This window comes from Scyliorhinus canicula, chromosome 7, assembly GCF_902713615.1.
Source record: "Scyliorhinus canicula chromosome 7, sScyCan1.1, whole genome shotgun sequence".
Classification (NCBI taxonomy): domain Eukaryota; kingdom Metazoa; phylum Chordata; class Chondrichthyes; order Carcharhiniformes; family Scyliorhinidae; genus Scyliorhinus; species Scyliorhinus canicula.
In genome coordinates this window covers 149,271,931-149,291,649 of record NC_052152.1, presented here as the reverse complement: position 1 = coordinate 149,291,649, position 19,719 = coordinate 149,271,931, and the positions used below count along the sequence as shown (strand labels likewise).

The window sequence follows — 19,719 nt, the reverse complement described above, 5'->3', positions numbered from 1 at the left end:
TCTAATGAAACCCAACTTAAACTCAAGGGACAGTGCCTCATCTTTTGATTGTATTCTGTTTTTGTTTTATTTGGGCTTGTTTTTGATGGCAACCATTGGTAATGATTCTGATTTGCAACTTACATCTCCTCCAGTCACATCTGGCAGATTCGGCAGCCCTTCCAAAATACATTGGGCAGGATGTTCCATCGGCTGATGCCAAAATTATAAAATGCGATTGGGCGGAGAATAGGTTCCAATACTAAAATCGTGGGGGCGGGAGCCAATTTGACGCCAAATCGCGATTCTCCGTCACCTTGACAGCGGCTACAATGCGGTCCAGAACGCATGTATAGTAAACACCGTTTGCATGTCGTTAGTGGGCCTGACCCGGTATACTCCGGGGCCTCTGCACTGCTCAGCCTCCAACGGGCCAAGTTCCCGACGGTGCAGTTCACTTGTGCTTTTAGAAATCATGAATCTGGCCTCGTGGCTGCTGAGGGAGAGAGGGGGCACAGAAAATGTCCAACATTGCTGTAGTTTTCTGACAGTTTCACCGCTGGCCGGGGGGCTTCTGCCAGGACTGGGGGTGTACGAGGGGGTGGCCAGGAGGTGGGCTGTGGGGTTGGGGTGGACGGGCATGGAACACCATTGCTGCAGTCAGCAAGGCAGCCATGCAGCTACACAAGCTGCTCACAGCCCACTGTGAACTTAGGGCCACAGGTCGTATAGCTGTCCGCCCCAGGCCAACCCCTCTGTTCCCAACCAACCCATCAGCTGTGTGGGCGCGCTCCAGCACAACCTGTGCAAACTTGTTGGCTGGGATGAGTATGTGTGGAGATTGTAATGTGTATATGTGGCTGCAGCTTGTCAGCATACCAGGTATTAATCACAGACCCGGCGAATCCCGGGTTTTTCATTAGAATCAGTTGTGGTCCACGTGGCACCGGTACTAGCCCTCCACAGTTGCTGAAACCATCCAATCCAGATTTGCTGCCAGTTTTGCTGTGGTGAAAGTCCACGAATTCTGCGTCGGCGAGAACATTTAGCCTCAGAAACAGAGATTCTTGTCCATTGACGTTCGGCGGAACCAGATGATTCCAACAAAATATCCCACCCTGAGTTTAATGAATTTACAGGAAGTCCTCACTTAAAGTGCAGGTCACATTCCTGAAAATTACCACTTTAGGTGATACCCCTTTAATGAAGCATGGCTTTCCACAGGAATTAATGTTAAAACCAGAGTTATGTTACTGTGGACAATCCTTGCCTGGAAAAATCAAAGTAAAAAATTAAACACTGTACCATGCAGTCTAGAATACTGTACAGTAAGCGACTTTAAAATTACTTCCTTGCCTGCAAGCTTAATCCGAGCAGAGACCTCTTTAAAACATCAAGTTTACAACTGGTCCCACAAACAATTCTCCACAGTACAGTGCAGGACAGTAGTCCTGTACAGCAAATTATTATTTCAAAAACAGAACTCCACAGAGTTCTTCAACTAGTACAAGGTGCAGTAAAATAAAAACGTTTAAGCATGGAGTTGGGTTAGTACAGTGGGGATTACCTGAGAACGCAGCAAAAATACAAAATTATGTTGATCAGAAGCCGGGCTCGGGACAGGATGTCATCACATTGCTCGCACATTTAAAAATGGGGAATACTGCACTTGAAATGCAACCCAGGCACATTCAAATGAAACCCTTTCAAATGAAACCACTTTAAAAGGAGACACTTAAAATGGGATTTACTGAATTTAATATTTCTCCTTTTTTTATTTTTAATATTGTGACATTACGTGTAATGTCTGGCACATTAACAGTTAATGTGATACTTTTTTCGGTCACCAGATGGAGCTGGAGAGCAGACCTATAAAAGAGAATACTGTTTAGACTTCTGGGAGAGTGTAGTGGGAGAATAGATAGTGAACAGAGAGTCCAGAGATAGTTAGAGAGGTAGTGTGTTAGAGACAGTAGTTAGTTATAGTGTAGATAATAATTGTATTCTACAGTGTTGCTTGCTTTAGGAATAGTGTTCAAACTGTATTGAGAGTAGTGTAATAAAATTAGCTTTGTTAATGCAACATAGCTTTGTGGTTCTTTGTGTACACCACAACCTTTATCCATCCTGAGTTTTACAAACACAAAGAACACCACAAATATCATTTCTAATCTCATCACCCAAAAATTAAGACAAATCCACTAAGATGAGAAGAGCAAAGACAGATGATCAAATAATTTATGTGGAGCATGTTTGACTTGTTCGGATGCTGTGTCAAATTGTCCAATTCAGGGCAGAAAGGACAGCTGTACGAGCTACGCGTGGTCTGCACCTGCTGGAAGCTATGTTGTTGAACATAATTTGTATATTTACTTCAAATATATGACTGAAAATGCAAACACTGAGAAAAATAATTAATCAGCGAACATATCTCGTTGCTTGGTTGCTCATTTGAATTTGAAAGTAAGTAGCAGATATATATTACTGCAAAGTTTGCTTTTCCTGTTTCATGGGTCATGTACTTATTAAGATCTGGAATGTTGATGCCGAGGCAAGTAATTCCAAAATGAATTTCAATTCTAATTATTCAAGATGACTTCAGCAGAACTGATATCAGTAACAAACACAACTGAAATGTGTCCCTTTAATGTTTAGTTCCAAAAACCATTGATGATGCATGTGCCGGGTCAGGATTTTTGATTCAGTATTAAATTCAAAGGGATCTGCAGTTACACAATGATAGACTAAAACTATAAAGTAAAGTCATCATGGTCCCAGATGACCAAAGGCTGCTTTCCCCTTTGAGGGGGAGAGCTGACTAGCGGTAATTTAACCTGAGGATCACAGCACTTCAGACGACGGGCAAGGTTGAGAAGGCGAGGCCTTCATGAATACCCACACTGTTAGCCTTGCTCTGCATCACAAACGAGCTGCCCTGTCAACCAAGCTAAACCTGACCCTTATACCTTAATTTACAATATTTGCTGACCTGGGTCTGTCGGTGATCCTGATTCATTATTTTGGCAAGAGCACTGTCACAGAGTGCATGAATGGCCGGCCGCGTTGGGCTTTCACTTGAGCGAAACGCGGCCAAAGAATACAGGGAAAGCCATCCAACGAGCCTCCCGACAGCCTCCGCACCTCCCAGGATTCTCCGACGCCTCGCGACACGTCAGATTCGTAAACTCGCCCCAAAAGGGCGTGACCAAATGACGCTCGCGGAATTAGGTTGTAAACATACTTACAAAGCACTTGCATGGGATCCAATGGCCTCCTTTGATCCACCGGCCTCCCCAGGGAGGCTATGGCTGGGCACTGATCAGTGCTGGTCAAAACAAACGTGGACCAGGCAAAGTGGCGCCTGGGGTGGGGGGAGGTGGGTGTCTTCCGGGCCACCGGAGACTCCTGGGTGATCAGGGTAAGTGCAAGGTGGCTCCCTGGCCCTCCTCCTGGAATGCGGGCAGCTTGGCACTGCCCAGCTGGCACCTTGCCTCTGCCACCCTGGCACTGCCAAGGTGCCTGGGTGGCATTCCCAATCCAGCAGGAGCACTGTCGGGGGCCAGAGGGCAAGGGGGGTCATCTCGAGAAAATTAGGGTGGGAGGGGGGGTTTGAAGTGTGGGAGAGTGCAGGGCGGGTAGGTAGGGGCCTCGGGAAGTTGGGGGGGTGATGGGTGTGGGTCCTGGAAGGGAGTTAGTATTGTAAGGGTCCTCAGGGGGGCCTGAAGAGGGTGGAACCCCAGGGACCCCATAGCAGGGTGACCTCACTTGGGAGGGTGTGAGGTAGTGTCCACGTGTGTGTGGGGTGGGGGGGGAGGGGGCGGCATTGCCCATGGGTGGGGGGGTGGTGATGCTCCACCCCCTGAAAAGCGATGTTTCCACGGCCTCTGTACTTGGCTGAGGCCCGCCCCGCGATGCTCCGTCCCCAACCATCCGAGTTCCCGACGGCGTGGATCGCATGTCGATTCACCCGTCGAGAACACAGCGTGGTGGCTGCGGACTCAGTCCAGTGCCGCTACAGTCAGGGAAGGGCCGATCCATGGGCAGGGGTGAACATATTTGGGGCTGGGGGCACTGTGGTGGGGCGGTCCAGGGTGCCCAAGCTGGTTGAAGGGTGGACTCTTTCGTGGGCCATGTCCGCGAGCGGCCGCTGCCATGTTGCACACCTCGGCCGCTGCTGTTCACATGCACGACTCGGACCCGGCAATTCTCCAAGCCGTATCGGCAGCTAGAGCTGGGAGCTCTACGCTGCCTCCGTGCTAGCCCCCAGCAAAACGGGGAATCAGTGGTCACCGTTTTCACGCCGGCGTGGGCCAAATGGGAGAATCCAGCCCGAGCTTTCTACAGATGGCAAGCAGAAGAAAATACACTTAAGGGCCCAATTCTCCTCCAAAATTTCCAAGTTCATTTGTGGCGGGTTTAAGTGTGGCCTAAACCGGTGAAAAACTTCCAGGGTCCAAAAAAGTGACCAAATGTCATTGAGTAGCAGTGGGGAGCTCGCTAGCAAACCCTCTGAAAATCCCGCCACAAATGAACTTGGAAATTTTGGGGGAGAAGTTTATTCATCTGCTTGCCATCTGTAGAAAGCTAATTTCCAACCTAGTTTTCATGCTTTTCTTGATTCACTATTATCATGAACCATCCCCATTTTCAAATTTACTGCAGTTCAAGCAATGCACCTGACTTTTTTTTCCCACACTTTACTTAAAGTAAAGTATGTGTGCAGCCACTGATATATCATTGCAAAGTTTAATTTATTTTACAAACCACATGTTCTAGTTGAGTTATCACAAGCATTGTGCATTATTCTGTTTTGCTGCACCACTGCCGTACAATTAGAAAATGATACACAGTTTCTTTTCAATCTGAAATTGAAGTTTACCTCTGATTGCACAGGCCACCTGCTCTTGCTTTTCGAGTTACTGAAAAACGTACCACAGGAAATCTGGCAATACACAACAGTAGACACTTGCAACTGTTACTTCCAAGAATATATGATGTGGGAGATGCCGGCGTTGGACTGGGGTGAGCACAGTAAGAAGTCTTACAACACCAGGTTAAAGTCCAACAGGTTTGTTTCAAACACTAGCTTTCGGAGCACTGCTCCTTCCTCAGGTGAATGTTGTCAAAACTCAGCAGTGCTCCGAAAGCTAGTGATTTGAAACAAACCTATTGGACTTTAACCTGGTGTTGTAAGACTTCTTACTGTCCAAGAATATAGATAGATACAGAAGACTTTACTGTGACATTTTCTACTCAAAATTAGCAGGTCGATTGACACATTTAAATCAAGGGTCAATTAATCTCTTTACCAAACCAATTGACCCTGCTAATATGCTGCCCACACTGTAAACATTTGGCATTGGCAGTCGAGCAGGAGCAGGCAGTCCGATTTTCTAAAGTAACTTCTTCAAAGAACAAATCAGAAGGTGGGAGGGGTGGGGTTTCCAACTTCAGAAGTGGGGTGGTGTGTCCCTCAAGATAGGATCAGTCGAAGACCCGTCACCCTGCCCCCTTGCTAATGTGCCCAAAACCTCCCTAACCAAGACCCCAAACTTCCCAGTCTCTGGGAATCCATTGCTCTACCTTCCCTTTAGCAATCCTGACAGCGCTTGCTATGTGCACTTGGCAGTACCGAAGCTGCCAGCCTGCTCCCGGGGTGGGAATTCCTCCCCAGTGAGGGGTGGAAGTTCCACTCGGGCCCTCTTTAGCACGCCCACACAGCATGATATAGCTGGGGGTGGGCCAGCTAGAAACGGATCAACTCCATGATGACTTTGCTTCCAGAGGGAGGTTGGATGGAGTCACTAAACCTTGTAATGTTCAACCTAAGGCATTTTCTGACATCCCATCACCTTCAACAGATTATTGGTTTGAGTGTAGATATGCCAACAAAGCTATGTACAACAAAGGTTTTGTTAGATCCTAAAAGGCATTGAGTGTTACCAGATAAAGGACACATATATTGATTCAACAAGATTAACGCACAAAATGATAAATTAAAAAAAGCATTTACTATAATTGAGGGTTATTCTCATCAAGAGGTACTTCTGTTCTCAAGACTTTGAATGTGATTGATTCTGAAACTTGCCTGAAGAAAGTTGACAATCCAAACTACTACCTTCCGTGGCATTATTCCATGAAAAGTGATCTTAGCCAAGGATGAATTTGGGCTTGTGTACTGTTGCTCCATGAATAATAATCCACAATTAGTGGATGAAATCCTGGCATACAAAGCAATACAAGGGAAAAATGAAGGTTGCCCAAAGTTTGCCTGAGGCTATTTGCAAACTGCCAAAGGATATTATCCATATTCTTAATTCATTAACATTTTGCCCTTTCAAAGGAGTTGAGAAGGGTTTGATTTCAGAACAGTCCATAAAGCTATTGAGATCTTTTTCTTCATTACACTGAAGCTATTGGCTGAAAATGGCTTTGGAAGATGGCCTCGAGCCTAGAAGGCCCAGCTCTGGATTGTAATCTCTCAGTGGTGACACTACCGCAAGGGGACAACCCATATAAAAGGAGAGGGCACACGTGCTCTTTCTATTTCCACAGGCGACACTCAGAGAGAAGCACAGGGGCAGATTGGAACCATCACACCTACCGCATGGCTTAGAGCAGACTGGTTAGTTAGATTGAGTTACTATAGCAGGATTAGCAGGAGAATTGAACTCAAGTAGGAGAATTGTTAACTGTTCAATAAATGTGTTCAAATCGATCTCCAAGTCTGAACCTTCCTTTATCAGAGCATACATCAAGGAAGCAGCTTATACTACATGAAGAAGCATAACACAACATGGTACCAGTAGTGCCCAGTTGAATATATAAAATTCAACTCAAGATCCGTGTGTGGTAGTCAGTATTAGAGGCATTATGGTACCTAGGTTGATGCTGTAAGATCATTGGTGTGGGAGGTAACTGAGACAGTAAGATCATTGGTGAACCTGCCTGCTGGTTCCACCCAGTAAGGCAGAGTATAAGAATCTGTGTCTCCCTAGCTGCTGCATTCTGTACCTGCGCTGCTGGGGGTAACATCTAGTACAATAAAGCCTTCAATTGTACTCCAATCTCACTTCGAAAGTTATTGATCGTGCATCAATTTATTGGACTAGATTTTGAAGAATGAAGCTCCGCATTAAGCCGGAGTGTCTGCAACTTAGCCCCCACGCGGCAAACTCAGCAGCAACCTTCAAACACTGGCTAGCATGCTTCAATGGGTACCCCAGGACGGCCACGACTATACCCACGGAGGACCAGAAACTGCAAGTTCTCCACTCGAGAGTGAGCCCAGAGATCTGTACGCTCATCGAGGATGTGGACGATTTTGAGGCCGCGATAGCCCTGTTGAACCGACACTACATTTGCCCAGTAAATCAGGTTTATGCCCGACATCTGCTAGCGACAAGGCGACAAATCCCGGGGTAATCGCTAGATGAATTCTGCCGCGCACTTCTGGTGCTAGGTAAGAACTGTGACTGTCCGCAAGTCTCAGCCAGCGACCACACAGAACTTTTAATCCGGGACGCATTCGTTGCAGGTATGCTGTCCTCCCAAATCCGTCAGCGGCTGCTGGAGAAAGAGACACTTTCTCAAGGAGGCATGGACCCTCGCTAGCTCCCTAGTTGTGGCCTCCCGCCACGCCTGCATGTATGTCCCCGACCGCGCGGGACCCGCATGGGCAGCGTGGAACCCAACCACAGCCGACCCCGATGCATCCTCCATCCCCCCACAAGCTTGTGCCGCATGGCTGCCAGGCAACCCCGGGGGGGGCCCACTTCTATTTCTGCGGGCAAGCCAAGCACCCCCGGCAACGCTGTCCGGCCCATTTGCAAAGGCTGTGGCAAAGAGGGGCATTTTGTGGCGGTATGCCAGGCCCAGGCAGTCGCCGCTGTCTCCGGGGGCGAACCGGGGCCACCGCCGCAACTCTCTCCGCAGGCCACGTGCGGCCCGTGGGCGCCGCCATCTTCAATTTCCCGAGCCATGCGCGGGCCCTGGGTGCCGCCATCTTGTTCCCCAGGGACCAAGTGCGATGCGTGGGCACTGCCATCTTGCCCACCCCCAGCCATGTGCGACCCATGGGCGCCATCATCTTGGCTGGAGTCTCAGGACCCCTATTCGGATGACCGCACACCTCCCAAGGAAAATCTTCAGCTTCTACCACGACTCGCCTCGGTGACCCTCGACCAGTCTCGGCCCCGAACTCTCTCGACCGCGACGACGACCGTGCTCATCAACGGACATAAAACATGCTGCCTGATCGACTCCAGGAGCACAGAGAGCTTCATACACCCCAACACGGTAAGGCGCTGTTCTCTTCCTATGCACCCAGTTAATCAAAGAATCTCCCTGGCCTCCGGGTCTCACTCTGTAGAGATCAAAGGGTTCTGCGTAGCTAACTTCACGGTCCAGGGAAGAGAAATTAAGAATTTCCGACTCTATGTCTCCCCTCACCTCTGCGCTGCCACGTTCCTGGGATTGGACTTTCAATGCAATCTCCAGAGCTTGACCTTTAACTTTGGCAGCCCTATACCCCCCTCACTGTCTGCAGCCTCGCTTTCAGTGCCTTCAGTGCTTTCCCTTTCCCTTTCAGCTTGCATGGGATCCAACGACCTCCTTTGATCCACCAGCTTTCCCTTTTTGCGAACATTACCCCGGATTGCAAACCCGTCGCCACCAGGAGCAGACGGTACAGTGCCCAGGACCGGACCTTCATTAGGTCGGACGTCCAGCGGTTACTGAAGGAAGGTATTATCAAGGCTAGCAACAGCCCTGGAGAGCTCAAGTAGAGGTTGTAAAGACTGGTGTAAAGACTGGGGAGAAGCACAGGATGGTCATCGATTATAGTCATACCATCAACAGGTATACGCAGCTCGACGCGTACCCTCTCCCCCACATATCTGATTTGGTCAATCAAATTGCACAATACAAGGTCTTTTCCACGGTGGACCTCAAATCCGCCTACCACCAAGTACACTGCATTCGAAGCAGATGGGCGGCTATACCACTTCCTAAGGGTTCCCTTCGTTGTCATAAATGGAGTCTCGGTCTTCCAACGGGAGATGGACCGAATGGTTGACCGGTACGGTTTGCGGGCCACATTTCCGTACCTCGACAGCTTCACCATCTGCGGCCATGACCAGCAGGACCACGACATCAACCTCCGAAAATTCCTCCATACCGCAAAAATCCTTAATTTAACCTACAACAAGGACAAATGCGTGTTCAGCACCGACCGTCTAGCCATCCTCGGCGACGTAGTGCATGGTGGAGTCATAGGCCCAGATCCCGAATGCATGCGCCCCCTCATGGAGTTTCCTCTCCCCCACTGCTCCAAGGCCCTGAAACGCTGCCTGGGATTTTTTTCATATTACGCCCAGTGGGTCATCAATTATGCGGTCAAGGCCCGCCCACTAATCCGATCCACGGTTTTCCCCCTGTCGGCAGAGGCCCGCCAGGCCTTCAGCCGCATAAAGGCGGACATCGCAAAGGCCACGATGCATGCAATCGATGAATCCCTTCCCTTCCAAGTCGAGAGCGACGCGTCCAACGTATCTCTGGCGGCCACCCTCAACCAAGCGGGCAGGCCCGTGGCCTTCTTCTCCCGCACTCTCTATGCTTCAGAAATCCGTCATTCCTCTGTTGAAAAGGAGGCCCAGGCCATACTAGAAGCTGTGCGGCACTGGAGGTATTACCTGACCGGCAGGAGATTCACGCTCCTCACTGACCAACGGTCGGTAGCTTTCATGTTCGATAATGCACAGCGGGGCAAGATAAAGAACGATAAGATCTTACGGTGGAGGATCGAGCTCTCCACCTACAACTACGAGATCTTGTATCGTCCCGGGAAGCTAAATGAGCCTCCTGATGCCCTATCCCGCGGCACATGTGCCAACGCACAAGTGAACCGACTCCGGGCCCTCCATGAGGACACCTGCTACACAGGGGTCACTCGATTCTTCCATTTTATCAAGACCCGCAACCTGCCCTACTCCATCGAGGAGGTCAGGACCACCACCAGGAACTATCAAATCTGTGCGGAGTGCAAGCCGCACTTCTACAGGCCAGAGAAAGCGCACCTGGTAAAGGCTTCCCGTCTCTTTGAACACCTCAGTATGGACTTCAAAGGGCCCCTCCCCTCCACCGACTGCAACATGTACTTCCTGAAAGTGATTGACGAGTACCCCCGGTTCCCATTCACCATCCCCTGCCCCGACATGTTCGGTTTCCCCGCCTACATACACAGCGATAGGGGGTCCTCCTTCATGAGCGACGAACTGCGTCAATTCCTGCTCAGCAAGGGCATTGCCTTGAGCAGGACGACCAGTTATAACTCCCGGGGAAACGGACAAGTAGAGAGAGAGAACGGAATGGTCTGGAAGTCCTACTGGCCCTATGGTCCAGGAATCTCCCAGTCTCCCGCTGGTAGGAGGTCCTTCCCGATACACTCCACTCCATCCGATCACTGCTGTGTAGCACGACCAACAAAACACCTCATGAACATCTCCTTGTCTTCCCTAGGAATTCCTCCTCCGGGACCTCGCTCCCAACCTGGCTGGCAACCCCTGGACCCATTCTGCTCCGCAAACACGTGCGGGCGCACAAGTCAGACCCATTGGTCGAGAGGGTCCACCTCCTTCACGCTAACCCTCAGTACGCCTACATGGCGTACCCCGATGGCCGGCAGGATACGGTCTCCCTATGGGACCTGGCGCCCGTGGATCCCCACCCACACCCCCCCCCCCCAACCAATCCCACCCTCCCTCCCACCGGCGCACCCCATGGCTGCCCGCTTCCCAGGTGGATTGGTTATTCCACTGGTCCCATCTAGGGGTGATGAAGCTACCGAAGAAGGTGAAGTCACGCTCCCGGATTCACGGATGCACGAGCCGGCGCCTGCGTCACCGCCGAAACTGCGACGATCACAGAGGATGACCAGGGCCCCTGATCGACTAATTGCTTCATTTTGATGTGTGCATGCAAATGAGTACTGTAAATAGTTGTGACATGTAATAAGGCAAAAGACTGTACCACTGACGGGTACCACCATAACCTTTACCACTGTATAACGTGAAACCGCCACCTCCGCTGGACTCTTTTTATTTAAACAGGGGGTGAATGTGGTAGTCGGTATTAGAGGTATTACGGTACTTAGGTTGATGCTGTAAGATCATTGGTGTGGGAGGTACCTGAGACATTAAGATCATTGGTGAAGCCTGCCTGCTGATTCTGCCCAGTAAGGCGGAGTATAAGAGTCTGTGTCCCCCTAGCTGCTGCATTCTGTACCTGCGCTGCTGGGGGAAACATCTAATCCAATAAAGCCTTCAATTGTACTCCAATCTCGCTTCGAGAGTTATTGATCGTGCATCACTGTGACTACGAGCAACAGCACCCAGGCAAGATTTTCGAGATTCCGGTTCCTCAGCAGCTCAGGTACCACAGCAATCTCAGTGCTAACTGGCGTACATTCAAACAGACATTTGAGATCTACTTGATAGTGTCCGACCTAGATGGCATGGCAATGCTGAGAAGATAGATCTTCTACTCACCATTGTGGGTGCAAATGCGGCAGAAATCTTCAAGATCTTCAGGTACTCCAAAGGGCATGACAAGATTGACTTCCAGACAGTCGTGGACAAGTTTGAAAACTACTGTGAGGTGAACACAAAAAAAATCGGTAAAACTCACCACAAGGCTCAGGTAGGCTTGCAGCAGTTTTGAGTGACAGCCATCTTGAGAAAGGAGCCGCACATGCGCAGTTGCCCAAAAGAAGCAAACCGGAAAAACAGCGAGACCACTATACGTCTCCACACAGAGAAAACAGAAAGACTCCACAGCGAGGCCACTGCATGACTCCACACAGGGAACGATGCCAGACTCCACAGAGAGAGCGGTACAAGCCTCCACAGTGAGCTCGTTGACAGGCCACACGATGGAAGCAACGCAAGACTCCAGAGCACAGTCCTTGCATGAACAAGACCACGAGGATCTAGCAAACTTATCTGAGCAACCAGCAGCAGACGATGTAAGTCTGCCATGCTCAAGTGCACAGTAAGACGACTATGACAGTCGATCACGCTCATGTGAACAACAAAAAGACTATGACAGTCTACCCAGGCTATTTGAGCCACCAGCAGAAGACTTTGACAGTCCACCCAGCTCATCTAACCGACAAGAAGACACTGAAGGTCTACTCACTGTATGTGCGGCTTCACAATTCCCATACAAGATGTGCGACATCTCAGCGAGACTGACAGATCTCAGCTAGTATGTACAGAGGCACCCGACAATCAAAGTGACTCCAGTGACACCATATTAATTCAAACCTCATCCACTCGAGCCTCTCCACAAGAAAATGCATTTTTGAATGTTCTGACTTCGGGTGGGGAGCATCAAGACACCTCAGATGATTCAAGTGACACCTCAGATGATTCAAGTGAACCTGAAATGACTCCGGACGGGGAGTGTCAAGAAACCAAAGCTGATTCAGGTGAATCAGAAAGGACTCCAGACAGGGAGCAGCGACAAGCCAAAGATGATTCTACTGAACCGGACATGACTCCAGACCGGGTGCGCCGTGGAATCAGAGACGGCACGCTCAATGAAACAGCAGATGCCACAAAGGACACTGACACGAGTAACCTTGTGAAGGACTCAAATTCTCCACTCGGTGTGGTCATTGAGCGCAACAAACACAACAAAACATACGAAAACAACAACAACAAGAAGCGTACCAAAGGCACCAAAGTCAACAACAAGCATGACAAAAACAACAACACTGGAACAATGACTGGTACGACATGGTACAACTCTGCCAATGCAATACAATGTAACAGCACAGGTCCTAACACTGGCAAGAGTACAGCCATACCATGGCATGACAGCAAATCTCACCGCTTGAAGTTTGCTCCACTACAATCAAGCAAACCAGCTTTCAAGGCAGATGACATACTGCATCAATATCGCAATTGCAAGAAACAGTCCAGGTCAGGCAACACAGGTGACATACTGCATTGCTACCACAAGCACAGAAAACAAGAGTCCAAATCAGAAAACAAAGTGATTTGACCATTTGTACACCTCCTGATGACTTCTTGGTTCCTTAAGCACAAGGACACTGCCACCATTCACAGGGGAATGACAACATCAACATCGACACTTCAATAACAAAACAAGAAAGCCACTCGACCATATTAATTCATGAACTTTGGACTCATGCATATTATTTGGTATTGTGTATCATGATTTGTACATGTCATCACTTATCTACCGATTTTATTCAATTTTCTTCAACACTGTACAGAAAATATGTAACATGAAAAAAGGGGGGATGTGGTGATATGCATGACTGTAAATACACAAAGGGTTAACGTAAATACACTACAACTAAGTAAACACTAGAGGGAGCACCAGAGGCATCATGACAAGCAGACAGACAGCTAATGAACACATAGAATAGGACACGACCAATGGGCAGTCAAGACACCCAGAGGTGACCCTACCACAAGGGGGCAACCCATATAAAAGAACAGGGCACACATGCTCTTTCTCTTTCCACAGGTGACACTCAGAGTGAAGCACAGGGGCAGATTGGAACCATCAGACCCACCGCATGGCTTAGAGCAGACTGGTTAGTTAGACTGAGTTACTATAGCAAGATTAGCAGGAGAGTTGAACTCAAGTAGGAGAATTGTTAACTGTTCAATAAATGTATTAAACCTATCCCCAAGTCTGAACCTTCCTTTGTCAGAGCATACATCAAGGAAGCAGCTTATGCTACATGAAGAAGCATAGCACAGCATCCAAAACGCATTTCCTGCTGATCGATATCTCAAAAAGTGGTAATGGTCTGAATTCCAGAAAACTGACCCTGGGGTAAGAGAGCCAGGGGACAGGATTTTCTGGTCATTCACACTGGTGGCAGTTTATGGACCAGAAAATCCCATCGCCGGCCATTGGTGAGCCGCCCTCTGTTGTTGCAGAACACTCTGCAGAGGGGGAGGAAATTTGCGTTCATGTTGTTTGCTCCATTTCGGAATTAAAAGGCACTGGAATTTTAAAATAGCTAACTGCAAACCTATCAGTGTGTTCGGGTCCTGGGGTGCTCAGTGTGTGTCACGGTGGGGGACATATTTTGGACCAGTAACCATAGTTCTATTAATTTTTAAAATAGTTTTGGAAACGGATAAAACTGGTCCACAGGTGCAAGTTCTAAATTGGAGCAAGGTGAATTTTGATGGAATTAGACAGGAACTTTCAAGGGTTGATTGGAGTAGCTTGTTTGAGGGCACAGGGGCCTCCGGCAGGTGAGAGGCCTTTAAAAGTGGAATAGCTAGAGTTCAGGGTCTCTATGTTCGGGTGAAGGGCAAGGCTGGCAGGAGTAGGGAACCCTGGATAACAAAACATAGTGAGGTTTTGGCCAGGGAAAAGAAGGAGACATGGCTCAGATACAAGCCACTGGAATGAAGGGATTCTCTGGAGGTGTACAGGGGATATAGGAGTAAACTCAATAAGTAAATTAAGAGGGCAAAAAGGGGGCATGAGGTAGCTTTGGCCGAAAGGATTAAGGTAAATCCAAAGGGACGCTTCAAGTACATTAAAGGAAACAGAATAACAAGAGAGAGAATAGGACCCCTCAAAGATGGAGTCACAGGTAGATAGGGCAGTGAAGAAGGCTTTTGGCATGCTGACCTTCATCAGTCAGGGCACTGAATATAGAAGTTGGGAAGTTATGTTGCAATTGTATAAGACGTTGGTGACGCCTTGCTTTTGAACAAATGTTATTAAACTGGAGAGAGTGCAGAAGAGATTTAAGAGGATGTTGCCAGGTCTCAAGGGACTGAGTTAGAGGGAGAGATTGGACAGGCTAGGAATTTTTTCTTTGGAGCGTAGGAGACTGAAGGGTGATCTTATAGAGATGTACTAGATTATGAGCGGCATGGATAGGGTGAATGCACTCAGTCCTTTTCCCAGGGTTGGGGAATCGAGAACTAGAAGCAATAGGTTTAAGTTAAGAGGGGAAATAATTAATGGGAACCTGAGGAGCAACTTTTTTACACAGAGGGTGTTACGAATGTGGAATGAGCTGTCGGTGGAAGTGGTTGAGGCAGCGGCATTGACAACATTTAAAATGCATTTGAACAGACACATGGGTAGAAAGGGTTTAGAGGGATATGGGTCAAATGCCGGCAAATGGGGTTAGTCTTTTGGTTGCCATGGACCAGTTTGGACCAAAGGGCCTTTCTCTGTGCCATAGATTCTTTGTTTCTAAGAGACAACAATCAATCACCCCTCCTAGAAGCCTACAGAAAGTGATCTTTCTCTTTCTATTGATGGAAGAAAGCTCAGCCAAAGCCACGAGCTAAAAGACAACTTTTCAGTGACCCAGTTTCTCCAAACTAGCTGCTAAACTACCACAGTCAGCTCTACTGGCTTCACCCAATTTAACAGCCGCAACATATCACCATTATGCTCACGGACAAGCCAAATGACTGGTTCGTATAATTCTTTTACTTTTACCTGGACTTTTATCTTCTCACCTGATCAGTTTATGAATGTATGTATTGTGTTCTTTATTATTTTCTCTAGTTTATTTTGTAATAAGAAACTTATTCCCTCTTTAACGGGAAAACCTGGTTAAATTAGCTGCTTCTAAAGAGTAAATACATTTGAAATGAAAATGAAAATTGCTTATTGTCACAAGTAGGCTTCAAATGAAGTTACTGTGAAAAGCCCCTAGTCGCCACATTCCGGCGCCTGTTTGGGGAGGCTGGTACGGGAATTGAACCCGCGCTGCTGGCCTGCCTTGGGCTGCTTTCAAAGCCAGCGATTTACCCCGGTGCTAAACCAGCCCCAATTTGGATTGGGAAAAGTGGTTCCGTTTTGTTGTGAGCAACTGGGGTGAGGTTGAATAAAAAAGGGGAGTCAACCAATCTCTCCTCACATGGGAACATAACAAAATTGGGGTCTGATTCAGGAGGTTAAAATATTAGAGAACCTCGCCTGGGAACCAGTCATAACTACATTGAACACATGTTTTCTGGCAGGCATCCCAATACACCAAGCATTTAACTGTACATATTTCTTCTTCTTACAGGCCTCCCCCATTAAAGTGCTCACCTGAGTCCTCTGCCGCAGACCCCATGTTAACCTCACCCTCCAGTGAAATTCCCCATTCTGCCTGCGGCCCACTCATCTGATGCCTCACTATGTGCAGATCCCAGCCATAATCTATCTTCTGAATGGCATACTGTATCAGCTTCTGAACTGGTTATAATGGGGGAATTGAAAGATAGCCTGCCTATTGCCCCCCTTCATCTTTGTATCCTTCCTGTTCCCCACTGCCTGATGGCACTTGATGGCATCTGAAAGAAGAAAGGGAGAAAGATGATGCTGTGTGGGAAACAGGGGGAGAAGACTTACATGCTTACCCCATCTGCAGCTGAGAGTTTTTTCTATTTATTCATGTGTGAGTATGAGAATCAGTGGCAAGTCATTCATTGCCCACCCCTAATTGCTCTAAAGAAGGTGGTGGCAAGTCGTCTTCATGAACAGCTGTAGTGTGTGCGTTACAGGTACAGCCATCATACTGCTGGGGGTGGAGTTACAGGATTTTCACCCAGTGATAGGAAAGTAACAGCAATATAATTTCAAGTCAAGGTGGCAAGTGACTTGGAGGGGAGGTAGTGTTCCCATGCATCTTCCGCACTTGCCCTCCTTTGTGGTGAAGGTTACAGGTTTGGAAGGTGTTTTTGAAGGAGCCTTGGGGAGTTACTGCAGAGCATCTGATGTTACACAGATTGCGACACTGCCTTTACTATGAGCAGGTGTTAAAGAGAATGAATGTTTAAGGTGATGGATGGGGTGCTGATCAAGCAGGCTGCTATGTTGTGGATGCTGTCGAGTTTTGTAAGTTTTGCTGCAGCAACACTCATTCAGGAAAGTATAGAGTATTCCATCATACTCCTGACATAAGATCATAAGACTATAAGAAAGGAACTGGTGTAGGTCATTTAGCCCTTCAAGCCTGCTCCGCCATTTAATAAGATCATGGCTGATCTAATACTCACTAAGTTCACCTTCCTGCCTTCTCTCTGCAACCCTTAATTTACCCTACTGATTAAAAACCTGTCAATCTCAGCCTTGAAAATATTCAAGAACTCGTCATCTACAGCTTCTTGGGGTGAAGAATTCCAAACAATCACCACTTTTTAAGAGAAGAAATTCTGCCTCAAATCCATCTTAAATGAGAACTCCCTTATTCTGCGACTATGCCCTCTGGTCCGACATTCTCCCATGATTGGAAATAGCCTCCCAACATTTACCCTGTCTAACCCCGTATGAATCTTATAAGTTTCAATCATATCACCACTCATTCTTCTAAACTCCACAGAGTACAGATCCAATCTGTTAATCATTCCTCAGAAGACAGTCCCTCGATACCTGGGATCATCCTCTTAAAGACTTGCATCTTGTAGATTGTGGACAGTCTGGGAAGCCAGGTGATGCATTGCTCACCACAGAATTCCCAGCATCTGACCTGTTCTTGTAACCACTAGTGTTTATTTGGCTGGTCCTGCTAACTTTTGGTCAGTAGTAACCCCAGGAAGTTGATGGTGAGGAATTTAGTGATGGCAATGTCATCGAATGTCAAGGGGGTATAATTAGGTTCTCTCCAGTTGGAGATGGTTATTTGCTTTATTACGAGCGGGACGGGAGGAGTGCACAGCTTATCCAGCACCACTAGTCTGCTGGTCATACCATTAGCTTCAAAGTTCAATGTCCTCACAAAAATGGTCAATTATTTGCCTTTGCTGCTGTTAGTCCCAGAATAAAGAGACTTTAATCAGGATTTGTTCAGTAAACTCAGAATAATTGACAAGTTGCAAGATCTGATACAAACAGTTGTACTCTGGCAATATAATTATCTATCCGTTGCTCATGTGCATGCATGTATACACACACAAAGGACAAACATTGTCGCCTCAGAGATGGGCTTTGGAGGATAGGCTTAATAAAATAAAGGATAAAGTTCACAAGGTTTTAGTGCTGTCGATCTGGAGCTCCCTTCTATGGTCCAAGTAGATATCTGGAAGTTCTCACCAATGGTGCCTTGGTACAGAATGTAATGTAGAGCTGGGTCAATTCTTCTTGTCTCAGCTTTCCAGGTTTCCAAATACAGACAAGTTATACTCAGCTAAGGATTCTCTGGCTGCAGGTTGGTAACAACACACGGAATTTCAGGCAAGGAAGGAAGAGCGAGATAGGAAAACTTTCCTTCTCAACTTATCCCCCGAAAAAGGTTCAAAACTTAAAAGGTCCTCTGTCAGGTGATTTCCAGGTATTTGTCTTTTTTCTCCAACAATTAAAATAACTGTAGTTCATAGAGACAAATAGTTTACCCCTTCAAGGGCCATGCTGATCAGATAGCTGAAATCATGAGATTTCCTCGAAAAGACATGCTTGTTGACAGTCCAAGATGCAATTATAACCTTTCTAAAAAACATCCAAGTGTCCAAATAATGCAATGTCCTCCCAAATGTTAAAAGAAAAACACAGTTCTTCAAGATATGTTTTTCCCAATATCTGGCACTTGAGGAGTGAAAATGCTACTTGGCACTCAGTCCAAGCCTAAATATTGTCCACGGCTTGCTGCATATGGGCATGGACTGCTTCAGTACCTGAGGAGTTGAAAACCATATGTATACTGTGTCATCATTAGTGAACACCCCCACTTCTGAACTTGTATTGTAAGGTAGTGTGGGATCACTCATGTGAGGTCACTGAACCTATTGTGGCACTCCATCTAGGTCCTTGGAGCTCAACTCCTGGAATTGAGCCAACGTGTCTCCAGAGCTTCCTGGCTTCTCTGGATTCTCAACATCTTTCCTTTTTATCTCCTCCACCAAAACCTCCGGTGTAGCAGTTGAAAACCTTGGACACCACTCATTATCAACTCATTTGTCATTCTTTAGTATTGCTCAGGTATTTGCCTATGTGACTGTCAGTGTCTGCTCCAGACACAATGCACCTCTCTTCCAAGCGGCACTGGCTGGGTTTACACAGCACAGCTAGTTTTAAGTGGTGCCAGTCATTCGCAATACTGACCCCCTCTGTTGATGTGTCCAGCCAATTAACAGCAGACTTATTGCTGCCGGAACACTGAAATCATTCAAATCAGCGTACGCAGCATGAAATTCGCCTGCTGCCTGCTTTGCAGTGAATGGCACAGGATAATTGTGCACCACTTCCCTGCAGCCATTTTCAGGGCTATCCAATTTAGCTCCTCAATCTTCACTGAAATGGTCCAGCAAATGGAAAAATAAATATTCTGAGCTTGTCAGAAGACATGAGGAGATGTTATTTATCTCCCTCGGGGAGAGATCATTTTCCCTCCTAAAGTTTGTCCTGCATTAAATCTTTCGGAGCCAGCCCTAATCCTCATTGAGTTACAAGGCATGAATTAAGCCTGCTGGTGACATTTTGAAGAAATACACAAAGCTCCTGTTGTAAGACATGCTGCCTATCAACTTGACGTGATAGACAGCAAAGGTCTTTACATGAAAATCCAAAGCAGTAAAACAAAAAAACAAAAAAACACATCATGCATATTGGAATGAGTTTCTGTTAATAGTCGATCTCCTGTGCCATTCCCCAGGGGAATCGCAGAATTGACTATTACTGCATTTATCCATTAAACTGTAACAGCACTCGCCTGTTTCCAGTCAAGCCGGAAACTCCCTG

General features: G+C 47.4%; 1 protein-coding gene across 2 annotated transcripts in view; it reads right to left on the bottom strand.

Annotated features, from left to right (window-relative positions):
- The window catches only part of cbln4 (cerebellin 4 precursor), a 201,558-nt gene that overhangs the window by 40,485 nt on the left and 141,354 nt on the right, over nt 1-19,719 (bottom strand). The window lies entirely within an intron of this gene.